The sequence below is a fragment of the Hypanus sabinus genome, chromosome 15, assembly GCF_030144855.1.
Source record: "Hypanus sabinus isolate sHypSab1 chromosome 15, sHypSab1.hap1, whole genome shotgun sequence".
Lineage (NCBI taxonomy): Eukaryota > Metazoa > Chordata > Chondrichthyes > Myliobatiformes > Dasyatidae > Hypanus > Hypanus sabinus.
In genome coordinates this window covers 57063671-57076404 of record NC_082720.1, presented here as the reverse complement: position 1 = coordinate 57076404, position 12734 = coordinate 57063671, and the positions used below count along the sequence as shown (strand labels likewise).

Here is a 12734-nt window from a genome sequence, read left to right as displayed (position 1 = left end):
CAGATTCACCAAACTCTGGCTAAAGAAATTCCTCCTCATCCCCATTCTAAATGGACGTCCCTATATTCTGAGGAGGTGCCCTTTGGTCCTAGACTCCCCCACTAGAGGAAACATCTTCTTCATATCCACTCTAACAAGGCCTTCCACATTCAAAAGTTTCAATGGGATCCCCCTCATTCTTCTAAGTTATAGCAAGATAAGCCTTTCATTCCAGGAATCATTTTTGTGAACCTACTTTGAACCCTCCCCAAAATCAGCATATCCTTCCTTTGATACGGAGCCCAAAACTGCTCCTAATACTCTAAGTGAAGCCTCATCAATGCCTTATAAAGCATCAACATTACATCCTTGTTTTTATCTCTAGTCCTCTCGAACTGAATGGGAACATTGCATTTTCCTTCCTCACCACCAACATAAAATATAAGTTAACCTTTAGGGAATCCTGCATAAGGACTCCCCAGTCCCTTTGCACCTGATTGTTTTAATTTTATAGTCTTTCAGAAAATAGTCTACAGTTTTATTCCTTCTTTGTTGTTGTTGTTCAGTTGTTGAGTCCGACTCATTGTGATCTCATGGACTCTTGCACACTAAGCCTTCTTATTGGAAACTGCCTCTCTAAGATCCCTCAAGGTCGTACGCATTGTCTGAGTAATATAATCTATCTACTATAGCCTCTGTCATCCTCTTCTTCTTTTACCTTCTGTTTTATCTAACATGAGAGTCTTCTCCAAGGAATCCTGTCTTCTCATGATGTGGCCAAAATATTTGAGTTTTTGTCTCATAATCACACCTTCTGCTGAGCAGACTGGCTGCATTTCTTCAAGTATTGACTTGTTGGATCTTCTTGCTATCCAATGGGCTCTTAACACTTTCCTCCAGCATCCAAGTTTGAAGTCATTGATTCTTTTGTATTCAGCCTGTAGTCCACTCTCACAGCCATACATTGCAACTGGAAATACCAGACGTCTCTATACAGATCTTTGTGGACAATGTTATGTCATTGCTCTTCAGTATTTTAACAAAATTTGCCATTGCTGCCCTCTCCAGAAGTAAGCGCCGTTTAATTTTATTGCTGCAGTTACCATCTATAGAAATCTCTAAACCGAAGAAGACAAAATCTGTCACTGCTTCTACTTCCTTTCCATTTATTATCACAGAGTTAATAGGGCTGGCTGACATAATCTTGGTTTTCTTATTCCTTCTACCAAAGTGCATAACCATACACTTCCTGATACTGTATTCCATCTGCTACTTCTTTGTCCATTCCCCAATCTAAGTCTTTCTGCAGCCTTCCTGCTTCCTCAACACAAACTGCCCTCCAGCTCTCTTCATATCATCTGCAAGCCTACCCACAAAGTCATCCATTCTGTTAACCAAATCATTGAAATGCAGTATAAACAGAAACAGTCCCAACACCACCTTCTGTGGAACACCACCAGTCCCTGGCAGCCAATCAGAAAACACTGCCTTTATTGCCTCTCTTCATTGACAATCAGCCAATGCTCTGTCCATGCTAGTATACCTCCTATAATACCATTGGCTCTTTACTTGCTCAGATTTGTCAGGCTTAATTTTCCCATAAGGAAACCATGTTGACTTTGGCCTAGTTAATCATGTGTCTCCAAGTCCCCTGAAGCCTCATCCTGAACAATCAACTCCAACACCTTCCCAGCCACAGAGGTCCGGCTAACTTGCCTATAATTTCCTTTCTTCCTTTGAGAAAAAAGGACATTTTTTCCCTGAAAGCAGCATTTTCAGTCCTCTAGAATCATGCCAGTATTCAGTGATTCTTGAAAGATCATTACTAATGCCTTCACAATCTCTACACTACCTCTTTCAGAACCCTGATGTGTGGTCCATCTGTTCCAGGTGACTTACCTATATTCCGACCTTTCAACTTCCCAAGCATCTTCTCCCTAGTAAGAGCAAGTGCACTCACTTCTGCCCGCTGAAACCTTCAAATCTCCATCATACTGCTGGTCTTCCACAGTGAAGACTGATGCAAAATGCTTTTTCAGTTTATCTGCTATTTCTTTGTCCCCTGTCACTTCCTCGCCAGCATAATTTTCCCATGGTCTGATGTCTACTCTTTTACTTTTTATATATCTGGGGATAAAACATTTGAGATCCTCTTTGATATTATTGTCTAGCTTACATTCATATTTCATTGCTTCCCTCCTTTTGGCTTTTTGTTGCCTTCTGTTGGTTTTTAAAAGCTTCCAAATCCTCTAACTTCCCACTAATTTTTGCTCTATTAATGTGCCCTTTTGCTTTTACATGGGGTTTGATTTCCCTTGCCTGGCATGGATGTCATCCTGCCATTAGAATACTCTTTTTTCTTTGAGATGTATCTATCCTGCACCTTTTAAATTACTCACAGATTCTCCAGTCATTGCATTTCTGGCATCATCCCTGATAGTACCCTATTCCAATACATTTTGTCAAGCTCGTCTCTAATGCCTCTGTAATTCCCTTTACTCCACTGCAATACAGATGCATTTAACTTTAACTTCCCCCCTCTCAAATTGCAGGGTGAATTCCATCAGATTATGATACTGGCTCCGAATGGTTTCTTTACCTTAAACTCCCTAATCAAATCCAGTTTGTTCCACAACACCCAAACCAGAATAGTAGACCCCCCAGTGAGCTCAAGCACAAGCTGCACTAAAAAGCCATCTCATAGATGTTCTAAAAGTTCTCTCCCTTGTGATCCAAAATCAGCACTAACCTGGTTTCCCTGATCTACCTGCATATTGAAATCCCCTAAAACTATCATAACAATGCCCTTTAGTACTTACATGTATTTTCTATCTCTCATTGTAATTTGTCACTTACATCGTGGTTACTGTTTGGAGGACTGGATATAACTTCCATCAGTGTCATTTTTTTCCTTTAAGTTCTTTAACTCGAACCATAATGATACTTCTGATCCTATGTCACCTCTTTCTGATTTGATTTCATCTCTTACCAACATATCCATACCTTCCCCTTTGCCTACCTGCCTAAACTTTCAATACAATGCGTATCCTTGGAAGTTAATCTCCAAACTATAATCTTTCATCCACACCTCAGTGATGCCCACAATGTCATACATGCCAATGTCTAACTGTGCTGCAAGATTCTGTATACTATGTGCACTCAAGTATGACATATTGTATTCATTACTGTTTTAAATTTTCCCCCCTGTTCAAGCAATGATTCATCCCACTGACTGCAATTTTGCCTTGTCACTTGTTTCCTCCCCGTCAGTTTCAATTCACACTGCCTCTGTGTGTATATCAACTGCTCATACTCAACCCTATAACTCATGCACCTGCCAAATTAGTTTAAACCACCCCTCCCAAAGAGTTCTAGCAAACTTGCTCACATGAATATTGGTCCTCCACGGGTTCACCACAATTGTGTAGGTCATACTTTACCCTGAAGATATGCCAATTATCCAGAAATCCAGAACCCTGTCCCTGCACCAGTTCCTCAGCCACACATTCACCTACCAAATCATCTTATTCTTACTCTTCCTGGAGAGAGGCACTAGCACAGTCCAGTGATTTCTACCATGGAAGTCTTTCTTTTCTGCTTTCTACCTGGCTCTCTAAATGTTCCTTTCAGGTCCTTGACCCTGTCTCTACCTATGTAATTGGTGCCAAAATGTACCAAGACTTCTGGCTGCTCACTCTTCTTTAGAATGCCGTGGACTCAAACCAAAATGCAGTGGCATCTGGGAGGCAACACACATTCAGGTATTTCTATTACATTCACTGTATTTTATATCTTTTCCTCCAACTCTGGAATCCCCTATCACTACTGAGTCAGAGTGCCAGAGTAGACTTGTAGTCTTTGAAAATGCTCCCGAAATAAATCCAGAAATCATTTCATGTAAAGTAGCAAAGGAAAGTATAATATGATATAATGCTTCTGCCACTCACCTCACTTGACAGGTTTTTCCAATCACTGGTTAGCTCTGTCTGCCATTCTGCTGGAAGTGTGTCAGTATTCCGGACATCATTTTGCAATGTTGCTACATTATATGGGGCTAAAAAGAGAAAGTCACCCTTGTTGGATAACTGATCTGGACGAACCTTATAAGAGTATGTTCGAGAGAGTGAGCCATTTCCAACCAACTCCACGAAGTGAGGGCTCCCTTTATAATCAGGTACAGTTTGAAGATATAGGTGGGAGTTTGGGTAACTGTCACCCCTGTCCCATCGGCTTAAGCTGCAGCATGAAGAAGGAGATTCACAACAGGAAGATCTATTTCTATCAGAATGGCACATTGTCACAATGAGGATGATTAGGACCACAAGAAGAATGGAGGAGGTTGACGCCAAGGTTATGATTAAATAAAAAGCTAAATTTGAACCATGCGGGATGTCCTGGGGTTGTGTAGTTTGGTCTCTTAGAGTATCCATAGCATCATCTATAATCAATAAATTGATGGTGACAGTGGTGGAAAGGGAAGGATGGCCGTTATCTTTCACCATAACAACTAATGTATGAATATAATCGTCTTTTTCCGCCACAGGACGGGATGTCCTGATTTCACCGGAACCTGGTGCTACAGTGAATAAGCTGGAATCAGTAGCCTGAAGCAAATGGTAAGACAGCCGAGCATTCTGCCCGGAATCTGCATCTACAGCCATCACTTTGGTCACAAGGTAACCCGGGTCAGCAGAGCGAGGTAACCTTATTTCAGAATTGTTCTTATTCAAGGGAGATATGAGTTGGGGAGCATTATCGTTCTGATCCAGGATGATAACATTCACAGTCACATTGCTATCCAGTGGGGGAAATCCAGCATCCCGGGCTTGGACGTGGAACTGAAAGTTCTTAATTTCCTCGTAGTCAAAAGAGCGTTGGGAATAGATCGCCCCCGTGTCTGGGTTTATTGAAACATAGGTGGAGACTGGCAAATCATGAATTCGACTATTCACGATGGAATACGTCACGTGTGAATTCTTATACTGATCCGGATCCAACGCGGAGACAGAACCTATAGAAGAACCAGGCGGGTTGTTCTCAGCCACATAGACTCTATATGAATCTTCCACAAAATGTGGGGCATTATCATTAACATCAGATATTTGAACCAGGATGGATTTGTTGGTGGAGAGTGAGGGAGTACCCCTATCGCTGCAGACAATATCAACCACGTACTGAGCGGTCACCTCTCGGTCCAGTGTCCGACTGGTGACAAGCGTGTAGGTGTTCTTTTTGGATGTTTTCAGATTAAATGGTACACCTTTCGCAATGTGACACTGAATCTGGCCGTTCTCTGCGGAATCCCGATCTGTTACTCGCATCAGGGCTACGAACGTTGCAATTGGTTCATTCTCCCTTATCGGGCTTGTTACAGACATTAATGTTAATTCCGGTGCATTATCATTCACGTCACTAATCTCCACTGTAACTTTGCAAAGTGAAAAGTGAATACTGTCCTTCGCCTCTACGTTGATCTCGTAAAAGCTGTTCTCCTCAAAATCCAGTTTTCCTTTTATTCTCATTTCTCCCGTTTTCGCGCCCAGACTAAAGAGATCGCGCACTCTAGCCGGGGTACTGCTGCTAAAGGAGTAAGTTATGTCGCCATTGGGACCCTCGTCCAAATCAGTGGCGTTGAGTTTTATAACTAAGGTACCTATTGCAACGTTTTCAGGTAACTTTACTTCATATTTCGCCTGGTCGAATACCGGCCAGTTATCGTCCACGTCAAGGACATTGATGGAGATTTTAGCCGTGCCTGACTTCACGGGGTGTCCGCCGTCAATGGCTGTCAAAAGCAATCGATGGATTGCTTGTTCCTCCCTGTCCAAAGACTTAGTCAGCACTAAGACCGCAGTTACACTGCCGTCACTGCTATTCTTGACCTCTACAGCGAAATGTTCATTGGTGCTCAGACGGTAAGTGCTGATGGAGTTGATGCCCACGTCGGGGTCGTGCGCGCTCGGGAGCAGGAAGCTCGTTCCCGGTGCCACTGACTCCACGATTTCCAAACGAAACTCCTCATTCGAGAAACTGGGGGAATTGTCATTTACATCCAATATCTCGATTTCGGCGCTATGTAACTCCACGGGATTATCAATTATAATCTCATTACTCAGAACGCACTTACTGTTCTGTCCACAGAGTTTCTCTCTGTCTAATTTAACATTCACAAACAGATTACCGTTATCTAAATTTACCTTAAAATACTGCTCATTGGCATCGGACATTATCCGGGGTTTGCGATGAGCTAAATCCTTCACGTCTAATGCTAAATCCTTGGCGACATTCCCAACAAAGGCCCCGCGCTCCAACTCCTCAAGAATTGAGTAACGGATCTGTCCAGAGACATATTCGCAGACACAAAGCAGGGAAATAAAAGACCACGTTAGCATTCTCTGTCCGAATTAGTCCTCTCATTCGGAGTGCGGTGGGGAACGAGACGGGGAGATTGCGGCAACCACCTGTATGCTGAGAAAGATCGAAATTTTTTTGATGAACACTTGATATCCTCTTCTAACAGTTGAGAAAGATTGTGTGGTAAAACATGGCTGTTAGATGTGAATGTAAACACTAAATCTCTGCTTTTCTCTCTTTCCGGTTCTTCGCCGTGCGCGGTATAAGGGGAGGGGTGATGGGTCTGTGGCAGCATATGAGTACCTCATTGGTACACAGCGACACAAAGAGTCTCGGCCAATAATTGCACGATACAATCGTTAAAGCTGGTTGCGTCAACAGTGCAGAAGGAAGTAGTCATTTGGCAAGCAGTTTCATTCAGGGTAAAATGTTTCCTTTAAGAATGTGCACGTATTGTTACAAACTCCCATCGCCCGTCTGCATTACTTTATTGTTTACAATTTTCCAAAAGTCAGAATTCATTTCATCTTTACACTGAAAATCATTTCTACAACTGTTGTTCGTCAGTTCCCGAATAACAATGGCGAAGATACAACTCTCCAAAATGTTATTGTGAGTGGAGCACTCTTCCGACCACTTTTATTTCATTGATTAGTTAAACTAACGATTCTCAAGTTTAACAATACAGTGTTTCTTACCAACTTTTGTCTGTTTATATAATGACTGCTCATTTTCTCCCGAAGAAAATATGACTCGCTTAACGTTACGCAGGTTTCGGTGTGCTTACGTGCCTTGACTGATATTTAATATATCAGTGCATGCTATAGCCTGTGCAGTTTAAAATACGGTTAATTAGTTCTAGTGCAATCGTAACTACCCCAAATGTCCACTGTAATTTTACAAATAATCGGATCCATTTTGCTGCTGATATTTAAAGGTTAACGCGGATTTCTGATGAATGCCAGGAAATCGGAATGCACAGTTAATCCACACTGCCCTTTTAATATTCCGGACACAGTCAACAGCAAGGACAATAAGTTAAAGACCGCCAGCAAAGAGCACGATTTTAATTTTATTTGTGCTATAGTAATGATACTATCCGTATTATATTCAGTCATTGAAGTGTTTCAGCACATGTTTACTGTAGCCATTCTATCAGTGCATGCTTCAGACAATGAATTGACAATGATAATCGATGTAGGATTGCAAGCCTGTGAATAGGACAGCTCATCAGACCAGTTAGTTTTAGTACTCCCCAGTGTAAATGAATTTGCCATATTGAGAACAGTAACACATACCATGTGCCAGCTTAATTTTGATCAAATTAATTAGCAGGAAGGGCAAACACTGCAAAAGGTTATTCTATTGCGTTTGTTTACAGTCTGCTGATTAGATAACACACAACAAACAGCTGTTCAGCTAATTACTGGTAAACTGCAGAACAGTAACAGATCAGTAAGAAACTCAACCACTGCGTTTTGTCAAGGCTGAGATTAAACACAAACAAGCGAAATCAAGAGCACTTTTGAATATCGAGGAAAATGTTTGGATTCCGGGTTCAGTAGGATTATATTGCATGTGATCATGTGACTGTAGGATTAAATTATTAAGATCTTTCAAATCCAGTTTAACTGTTTAGACATGCAAGAAATTTTGCAGATGCTAGAATCCTGAATAGCACACAGAAAATCCTGGAGGAACTCAGCAGACCAGGCAGCATCTATAGAAAGAAATAAACAGTCGCCGTTTTGGGAATGAACCCAAAACATCGACTGAGGTGCTGTCTGACCTGCTGATTTCCTCCAGCATTTTCTGTGTGTTACTCCAGCTGAGCTCTTTCTTTTGTTAACTTGCCTTTTCATAATTCCATATTCACCTTTTACTCACTTATTCTGACAGCTATTTTTCCTCCTATCCCCAGTACCCTCAGTTATTCTCTTCAAGATATTCTATCTCGAATGACGCTACTGTTGTCAGCTTCTCAACCAATGCTTCAGATCTGCTTTGTTGTTTCCTCAAAGGTTCCTCTTTGATCACATGCCTGATCTGTTACATACCCCTGCAAGTTGGTTTTAAGCCATTTTTTTACTTGGTAGAACCACAATAATTTCAGATAAAGACCATCAACTAGCAATGTTGACTCAGTTTCTCTTTCCAAAGACATTGCCTGCTTCCAGCAATATCTACTTTTGGGCCAGACTTCCAGTATCTGCAGTTTATTTATAAGATTTCCCTTGTCCTCAGCTTCCAATCATTCATCCCCTACAGTCCATAAATCTTTATGTAATCATCATAATTACTACCATGGCTTGCAGTTAAATTGGACTCTTTCCATCTTGGCTTGTGATTCATTTCTTAATTATTTCTAGTACACTTGCCTCTCAATAAACACAATGTCAAGCTGAGTTCCTCCAGCATTTTGTATGTGTTACTCCTCTCCATAATATCATCAAGAAAAAAAACCATCTTCTATTTTGGTTGTGGAGCAATGCAGTACCAATACAAATCGTATGACCCAAAAAGTCCATGCCAATTATGGTGCCCATTCAGCTAACTCCTATTTTCTGCATTTGGCCCATTATCACTCTAAGCCTGGGGTCCCAACCTTTTTATGCTAGGGACCCCTACCATTAAGCAAGGTGTACCTGAATACCAGTTGGGATCCCCTGCCCCTTCACGCATTTTTCCAAGCATTTTTTAAATAACAAACCCAGGAGATTATGCAGCTGCTGTAAACCCAGAGTAAACTGATAATGTATCTCGGCTTAGAATGACAACTCTTGTATTCCTCTCCATAGTTGATTCCTAACCTGCTAATTTGCTCCAGCATTTTGTGTGAAATTACAACAAAATTGCCGTATTATCTTAAAAGACAGTCTGCAGTTTGCACAATAATACAAACCATAGAGATTGGGACGTTATGTTGCAGTTGCATAAGTTGATGGTGAGACCTCACTTGGAGTACTGTGTAGTTTTGGGAAAAAGTGACTAAACTGGAATTATTAGACAAAACATTCATGAGGATGTTGCCAGGACTAGGAAGAAGTTACCCAGGTTGGTTCTTGTAGAAGAACGAGGGACAATCTTATAGGAATATTTTAAATTATGCAAGGCATAGATAAGATTTTAATAGAGCTGAAACATTGGCCCACGTTGTCAGAGTTGCCCTGGATTTCCCGCATCTGCAGAATCTCTTGTAATTATGCTTGTTCTTTTAGTTTGCTATCCTGTAATGATTTGGGAATATGAATGCTGCTTAAATTGTCAGACAGAGCTGAGAATGACTTACTTCAGTACTGCGGAAGGTTACTGAAGTAAACGTGGGATCTGCAGATAGGCCTGGTGGTGGCTGGATGTCTAGTTGGTGATAGAGCTCACTGCTTACACAGTTTCATTCTCAAAAACTACCCATATGCTCTTTTCCCATTGTGGGCACTTATAGGGATGTTCCCAATAATCATTGGGGTATTCTTTTATTTACAAATTAAATTATTTTTTTGCAGATTTCTCTATAAGCTTTGCAATAATGACTCAAAATATTTGCATGATTATTTTAATTCTTCTAACTCAACTTTTGACCCCACTGTCCTCAGACCTGTTTTATTTAAACATTTCATTTAAATTGAAGAAACAGTGGCTCATTATTTGTGCAGACATCCATAAGTCTGAAGATTCAGCATGGAGTACAACAATTTCAATATCAATTGCTATTCATGATGCAACAGCCTCAGGGTTGGAATCATGCAAATTATATTGATGAGATGGAGTTGATGACAAAGTGGCTCTTCAAAATTCTGGGAAAATTGAATAATGGTCTAATGGGTGTTTTCTTCTTCTATACTCCTTTGTGTTATTCAAAAAAGTTATGTGAAAATTCTGGTGATTCCTACAATGTATTCTACTATATTGCTCAAATTCTTCTCTTTTGTTTCTTTACATACCATTATCATCTTTTCTCTTTGCTGTATTCTACTATTGTTATTTAAATATAAACACAAGGAAATCTGCAGATGCTGGAAATTCAAACAACACAACACACAAACTGCTGGTAGAACACAGCAGGCTAGGCAGCATCTAACGGGAGAAGCAATGTCCATGTTTCGGGCCGAGACCCTTCGTCAGGACTAACCGAAAGGAAAGATAGTAAGAGATTTGAAAGTAGAGGGCCTCCTGTCCCATGGTCCTTTCCCTTCTCCAGCTCGGTATCACTTTCGCCAATCTCCTTTCCAGCTCTTAGCTTCATCCCACCCCCTCCGGTCTACTCCTATCATTTTGCATTTCCCCCTCCACCCTCTACTTTCAAATCTCTTACTATCTTTCCTTTTGGTTAGTCCAGATGAAGGGTCTCGGCCCGAAACATCGACAGTGCTTCTCCTTATAGATGCTGCCTAGCCTGCTGTGTTCTACCAGCATTTTGTGTGTGTTGTTATTTAAATATATCTGTTTTGCACCCTGTCACTGACATTCTCAATGATACATTCCACCCAACCCACTTTTCATTCCCCTGAATTTGATTGGTTTGCATCATTGACATTGTCTTAATACTGCTGGAATTTCAGCAACCCGAAGTGTTAAATGCTTCATTGTGCAAATATGCCTTGTGAATGCAATGTCATGAGAAATAGTGAATCACATACAAGAGAAAATCTGCAGATGCTGGAAACCCAAAGCAACACACAAAATGCTGGAGGAAGACCACAAGACCCTAAGACATAGGAAAGACATTTCTTTCATTTAGTCCTGACGAAGGGTCTCGGCCCAAAATGTTGACAGTGCTTCTTCCTATAGATGCTGCCTGGCCTGCTGCGTTCCACCAGCATTTTGTGTTTGTTTCTCATACGTTAACTGTTTCATTCCCTGAATCATCTGCTGGACCCTCTCCAATGACAACACATCCTTTCCGAGATACGGGGCTTAAAAAGGTTGACAATACTCCAAGTGCGGCCTGACTGGATTCTTATAAAGGCTCAGCATTATCTCCTTGCTTGTATATTCTACTCACCTTGAAATAAATGCCAACATCGCAATTGCCTTTTTTTACCACAAGCTCAAGCTGTAAATTAACCTTCTGGGGATCTTGCACGAGGACTCCTAGATCCCCTGCAACTCTGATGTTTGAACTTTCTCCCCATTCAGGTAATATTCAGCACTATTGTTCCTGTTACCAAAATGCATTATCATACATTTACCAACACTGTACATCTGTCACTTTTTTACCCATTCTTTCAATTTGTCCTGCTGCAATCGCATTGCTTCCTCGGCACTTCCTACCCCTCCAGTTATCTTCATATCATCCACAAACTTTGCCACAAAGCCATCAATTCCATTATCTAAATCATTTGCAAACAATGTGAAAACCAGCGGTCCCAATACTGATGCTAGAGGAACACTACTAGTCATTGAGAGCCAGCAGGAACTCAGCAGGCTAGGCAACAGCTATGGAAAAGAGTAAACAGTCGATGTTTTGGGTCATGTTTTTTCATCACGGTCTTTGTCCAGCTTAGTATACTGCATTGTAGTTTATTGTTCACTGGGAGAACTAAAAGCAGTAAGGATGATCAAATTACAGAATTTCTCCAGTCAGTTCTCAGATATGGCCTGCCACTTTAGTTCTACATGCTACTCCCAATTCATCCGCTCTTTCTTTCACCTTCTGTACTGTTCCACTGAAGTTCTGTGTAAATTCCAGTAACTACACTATATTATCTTAAACTGAAAATATTTGGCCCTCCATACTCAATACTACACTTAGGTATTATAGATAATCAGCTATTCAAGTCTTGCATATTGGTAGTGAAGTGGTTGAGTTATTAGAGTAATAACTCTGTTTTAGCAACTCAGAAATATAATGAAATCTCATAACGGAAGTTGTGGATTTTAAATACAGTTAAATGTAATGCGAAATTTAAAAAAAACACCTTTGTGATGTTGACCATGAAAGGACCAGATTATGATAGAAATCTTGAGCAACATGAAGTTTGAGACCGTAAGACCATAGGACATAGGAGCAAATTTGGGACATTTAACCTATCGAGTCTGCTCCACCATTCCATGGTGTCTGATTTAATATCCCTCTCAGCCCCATTCTTCAACCTTCAGCCTGTAACCTTTGATGTCCTTATTAATCAATTTACCAACGTCTGCTTTAAATATACCCAATGATTCAGGCTCCTCCACCACCTGTGGCAGTAAAGATCACAGATTCACTACCCTCTGGCTAAATAAATTCCCTTCTTCTCTGTTTCTTGTACACTGAGTCTATGCTGTCTGCTCCTAGACTTCCCCACTATAGGAAACACCCTCTCCATTTCAGCTCCATCAAGGACTTTCAATATTCAACAGGTTTCAATGCAATCCCTCTCATTCTTTCCCAGGATCACTCTTGTAAACCTTATCTGGTC

General features: G+C 40.9%; 1 protein-coding gene and 1 long non-coding RNA gene across 2 annotated transcripts in view; one reads left to right on the top strand and one right to left on the bottom strand.

The window, feature by feature from the left end:
• The window catches only part of LOC132405245 (protocadherin gamma-A10-like), a 278617-nt gene that overhangs the window by 159460 nt on the left and 106423 nt on the right, over positions 1–12734 (bottom strand). The window lies entirely within an intron of this gene.
• The window catches only part of LOC132405555 (uncharacterized), a 45577-nt gene continuing 39211 nt past the window's right edge, over positions 6369–12734 (top strand). Inside the window, exon 1 of the long non-coding RNA XR_009515914.1 lies at positions 6369–6945. This is a non-coding gene — a long non-coding RNA (uncharacterized LOC132405555). The remainder of the gene's footprint in view (positions 6946–12734) is intronic.